Source organism: Parasteatoda tepidariorum, chromosome 2, assembly GCF_043381705.1.
Source record: "Parasteatoda tepidariorum isolate YZ-2023 chromosome 2, CAS_Ptep_4.0, whole genome shotgun sequence".
Classification (NCBI taxonomy): Eukaryota; Metazoa; Arthropoda; class Arachnida; order Araneae; family Theridiidae; genus Parasteatoda; species Parasteatoda tepidariorum.
The window spans coordinates 73977374-73983373 of record NC_092205.1 but is presented as its reverse complement, the minus strand read 5'-3'; the positions used below and the strand labels follow the sequence as shown (position 1 = coordinate 73983373).

General features: G+C 32.3%; 1 protein-coding gene across 1 annotated transcript in view; it reads left to right on the top strand.

Moving 5' to 3' along the window:
- Positions 1 to 3565: 3565 nt before the first annotated feature.
- Positions 3566 to 6000, top strand: part of LOC107444246 (tropomyosin) — a 79552-nt gene continuing 77117 nt past the window's right edge. Inside the window, exon 1 of the mRNA XM_071177756.1 lies at positions 3566 to 3741. The gene's annotated coding sequence lies outside the window, so the exon portion shown is untranslated. The remainder of the gene's footprint in view (positions 3742 to 6000) is intronic.

The window sequence follows — 6000 nt, the reverse complement described above, 5'->3', positions numbered from 1 at the left end:
TATATATATATATATATATTTACTAGAAGTAGATAATCCATAACCCCCTCAAATATACATTAAAATTACGCCACTGCCTGAGCAGATAAAATTTTTTCCTTATATTAATAGTGCTCCGAGCCCTTTATTTGTCTGGATATTGCTTGTTGTGCTTGTACCTGTGTTCTAAAATTTTTGTGTCATTATATTTTATTTTATAATTTTATAACGGTCGTTGAACAGCAAACACGATTTTCAGGTTTACGACTGTTAATGTTCAGCTACGTAGCCGCGTAGTTTTGAACCCGAACCAGTTGACAAGGGAACTCCTCGATCAAGTATGTATTGGGTGAAATTTGCCTTCAAGGAGGACTTTTTGATGGAACTAACCAGACATAGAGAGGAACCATGTGGTCTCTCCTCTCCATTACATGGAGAGGAAGACCACAAGACCTTCCACGGTTAGTTTGACGGCAACGGGACTCTAACCCATGATTTATAACTGAGGATATTTCATGTTAGCATTGTAGTCGGTGCATTGATGCGGAATTCGAACCCGGTTAGAATTTCGAAACCTATTTTTTCCAATTTCAGGTACAATAATTTTTTAACATTTACATATCGATATTAAACATTCTTGAGATCTATTGTATCAACCTATGCCGGTTGTTCTGTCGGCTTTTAGGATCAGACTGACTCACTACCCCAGCGCTCCAACCAGCAGTAAGATCGATGCCTTAACTAACTGCGCCACATTAGCGGGATCAAAATGACATCTTGAAGAATGGATGTAAAAGTCCGGAAATTCCGAGGACAACATCGTCATGATTAATACAGCGCACCGGCCACCTTTACTTTCAAGATGAGCTGGTACTAATCGATCTGAAACTGGGAGGGACCAAGACGCCCAAAGTTCAAAAACTCCAGTCCTTCACAGTGATAGTGCTTTAACTACTATGACATCGAAGCAATTTGGCTTTAACCTTCATAACCTTCCTATAATGAAATTTTTTGCATTCCGGTTCCTTGTGATCAATAAAAAAGAAAAAAAAAGTTTTTCGACTGAGAGCGGAGACAAAAAGAACAAATATTTTCAGCGTGCATCGGGAACAGTGGATCCTATTTCCCTGGGACAATCAATACATTTTTTTAAGAAAATAAAATAAAATTTATGTGGCTATATAGTAATATTTCTTCTGATAATTAACCCGAAACAAAATATCCATAGTCTTAAGTACAGCAGAAAACAGGAGAAGAAAATTTTATATGCTAATAAAAGTTCATGACGTCAAAAACCTGAAAAAGTATTTAAATGCAAAAATCTTGATTTCTGAAAAGCTGCTATTTTTCGTTATCTCAGTGGGAAAATTCAAACTTTCGGTTTTTTTTGAGGAAAATATACTTAAAAATGTCACGATAACGTGATCTAGTAGGAATGGTGTGATAGTGTCCAGAGTGGAGCAATATTCCTCAAAATCTGATTGATAACCGCATCGCAACCATGCGAAATAGGTGTACGGCAATCTCAGCAGTTCTGGGGAGCCACACACCATATTAAACATCCTGTGTCATTTCCATACAATCGGTTTTTTGTCATTTGCATGTTATCAAATTGTTGCCTTAAAACATCATGTTCTTTATACCATTCCAAATAATTAAATTTCCCAAGGAATTGTTTTTTGCATCCTTTTTCATGTATTGCGTTTTGTTAAATCTGTATTCTCCATTTTACACCCATGCATGGCTATCAGGTTTCATAATTTTTCGTTTGCTCCTCTAATTTTTTTGAGCAGTGTATAACACGTCCCATCTTCACTGAGTAATAATTCTTAGAGCGAATAAATTTTCCACGTTATTGATTTGCTAAAACTAATTAATCCTCAAATTGCCGCATCTCAAAATCCATCGTCATTTTCGAGAAAAAAGGCTCTAAACCGTTCTTTTCATGATCTACAGTTGGATACCTGTAAGTTACATCATCGTAGGTAAATCATGGCATATATCGATTTAGAAGTCAATCAGGTTCGACCTCTTACAGGTATCCAATTAAGTCTTTGAACCACATAGTTTAGGCATTTGAACCACATAGATGATGAACCACACAGTCTGATTTGAACCACATAGTCTTAACTTCTCGAGTTAAGACTCGAGCTCCCATTTGTTATTCTAAAAAAACTGGCAATAAAAGCAACTCTTTTTCACTTTTTCTTAAACTTGAGAATGAACTTTTAAATTAGAATCAAAAAGTTTTTATCTAATTGCACTGACCAGATAGAGTAAAAGATATTGCTCTCGTTGAAATAGCAAAATTAAAACAATTCTATTTTAGGAACGACTTCAAACCTGCAATGAGCATAGTATTCTAGAGCGTTTACTCTTGGCCACTTGAGAAACTCTTCTTTCAAGAGCTCTTAAAAGAAGGATTACAAAAGATCTTACAATTCTCAAGATCCGAATATTGTATATTATGAATAAGTTCCATTATTTTTGTGACTCCTTATTTAGACCACTCGGTGCCTCCTCATGACGCCATACAAATGACTGAGGAAAAAAGAAGCGGACTAAGAAGATGTTTTTTCTGGGAGACGCATTTGTGTCATCTTGAAAAAGCTTAAATTTATTCTCTTGTTGGCCTGTTCGCTTACGTCACATGTATTAAATCAGATGTATTTGTGATTTAATACACATGTCTGTATAAACCGTCATATAAGATGCAAGATCTGTTAGATGCAAATCAAAAATTCAGTGAATAAAGAACTAATTGTTATATCTTATGAATATTGCAGACGAAACTCAAAATTGCTTATTTTATTTAATGAACTTTTTACTATTTAATTACTATCATTGTTATTGTTTGGATTTAAGCGATGAAACCTGAAACTTTGAACAAATGTCATCCGAAATGCGACACCCTATCAATTAAGTAGTAACTTCATTTAATGTTTGAATTCAAAGATCGTAGATTTATAATAGAAAATTAAATTATGAAACAAATCCTTTCATAGTTTAATCCAAATCTCTTAAATCAATTTAAATAATTTTTTTGAATCAAAAATAATTAAAAAAAAATATTTTCAAAAAAATGCTTCTAACTGATAGCTTTTTAATTGTTTCAGGCAGGGCCGGATTTAAGCTTGGTGGGGCCCTAAGCTACTGAAAATGATGGGGCCCTTATAAGTTCAATTCCATTTCTATACACCTAAAGAAAACTGTCATTATTTTTTATTGTTGAGTATTAACATTATATTATTTAANATCTCGGGGCCCCAAGCTACAGCTTATTTAGCTTATACGTAAATCCGGCCCTGGTTTCAGGTAGTGGTCAGCTAAATTGTATGAGTTACAATAGACAATAATAAATGGGAAAAACAATAAATTTTTCAATTGGGAAATTGCAACGCTAGAAGAAGTGAAGTGATTATGCCCTAACCATGTGATTTAAATCAGATTTAAATGGATACCTGTAAGCTACGTCATGCTTGTGTGTTGTGCTTGATTGGCTTCTGAAGTGACAAATGTCATGGTTTATCTACGATGACGTCACTTGCAGGTATTCAATTTTATCACTTCTGAGTACATTTTTCTTGCTCTTCTTAATTTCTTTTTGGTTCGTTTAGTATTAATTATTTAATACCATAAGAACTCTCATTTTTTATTGAATTAAATTTAGTTAAACGATTGAGTACTTGCACTCCAAGAAGAAGAAGAAAACCAATACCTACGCATGTGATCTATGACGTCAGCACCAGATTTTTTAGTCAGGTCTGTAAATCTTTCGAATCTCTTTTTTTTCCGCTTAAAAAAGGTTTTTTTTTTCCATTTTTCCTTATAATAAATAAATAAATAAGTAAAAATATTCAAAATTAGGCAATAAATAATTACCTATTCATAAGAATAATTTCTATAAAGTAAAGAAGGATTTAATATAACAAGATACTTCCTAGAAGAGGGAGCGCTTCAGCACTTTAAACAAGAAATTTGATTCTTTAGTAGTCTAAACTTAATGACATCTTTCCTATTTACCACCACGACGCAGCTTAGTAGTCCGAAAGTAGTGACATATTTCTTTTTTTTTCTACACTACGTAGTTTATATTAGTTACGTCGGACTACTAAATTGATCCGCGCTGAGGTCTTCACTATTCTAGAAATTGTTGTACACAAACACCATAAAAGTTTAAAGGTCTACAGAAAATGTAATTTTTGTTCCACCTATGAATTTTAAAATAATCACTCTAGAATCAAATACAAAATTCTTCTATTTATGTATGAACATTTATGTATGAACTGTGAGTTTAAAGTATGAACTTCTACTTTATACCTATTTCATCACCACTATTCATTCTATATTTCCAAAAATAGAAAAATAAGAAATCAATTTGAAAAAAAAAAAAAAAAAACTTTTTGCATAAAATTATTTTTATTACTAAAGGTAGTGGTAGTGAAACATTTTGTTTATCTAATTATAGTTGCTCAAATATTCGAAGAAGTAGACTTTATATCACTTGGTTTTTAATTCCCCTCAAGTTATTTTTTATCTGATATTAGTTCAAGATACATTAAGTTATAGATGCAAGATACATATTGTAAATGGCTAATTTCAAGGAACTGAATTATGTAGAGGTTTCTTTTTGTAAATTCAATATCTGTCTATCTCCATATTCCTATTTTTCTTCATCTACATAGTTTGAAACCAAGCAATTGAATTTCAACTAACCGTGAAAAGCGTCATTTGAAGAGACTCCCCTGCACCTTTTTGTTTCACTAAAAATATTACAAATGAACGTTCAACTGTCCGTAACGGCTTTGAACGCATGATTGAACTCTGCTCAGATATAAATTGCGAAGGCACACTTTCTTAGCATCAAGTTTCAATTTTGATCTATCAAATAAATTTAAACAGAATTACCAAGCATTTCACTGTTTTACTATTTTTTTTTCATGTACCTACATCTCTATATCTACGCTCACCGTGTACAAAATATACTTCATGTCCGACATGTCATCCGCAGTTTAGTGCAAATTTTTAGTGTTTTTTTTTCCAGTTAGATTATTCTAAAATATTTCTTTTTTTCATGACTGTCTGCAGCCATGCTAATTTGTAGCCTCTTTTCTATCTACCATTAGGTGCCAAGCATAATACACTGGGGTGTGATTGATTTTATCTATGGGACATTTGTTTAAACATAAATTTTGATAGTAAATTCCAAAATCGATATGGAATCTTTCAAAAATGCATGGTTTCCTACAGAACAGTTCGTTTCCTACAGAAGGGCTTCAGAACAGTTCGTTTCTTACAGAACTTCAGGCTTTTCCTTTTTAAATGTTCTTTTTTTCCCTCTGTTTTATAAATATATCAAGTAAAGCACCAGCAAAAATTCTAAAATAGTAGCTAATTAACATCATGAATATAATTATACAAAAGAAAAAGACAGTGCTAGGTATGCTTTTAATTTTGGGTGTTAAGAAATACTGTTTGAAAAATATCTTAAAATTTATTTGCTTTACTAACTGTTCTCAAATTTACAATGAAAAAAGGACTGTCACTTAGCTTTACCACCTGACGTAACAAAGTGCATAAATGAAATTCTTTAATTCCTTATTTCACCATTAGCCTACAAAGGGCAATGGTCAGGAAATGAAAAGTTAAAATTTGGTTTTAAATTTTTTATAACACAAAATGTTTTTTAAATGAAAGGATAAATTTTTGTTCTAAAATCAACATTTCGGCAGTAATTGTAAAAATCAAACACTTAATTTTTTTTCAAAAGTAAACTTATTAATGTGACATAGTGATAAAATGGTATTAACATCGCAGTAGAATGAATCGGAGATTCGATTCATTCCATTACGATCGGAATCGATTTTTTCATTAAAAACAACCTCTTTTCCAACCAAATCAGAATTGTCGCACAACCTCTGAACCACTCAAGCCAAAAAAATCTAGGTGAAAGACCATGTTACAAAAATATATTATCCTATGGGAAAATAGATTTTGCTGTTTTTTTAGGTTTTTGTATCC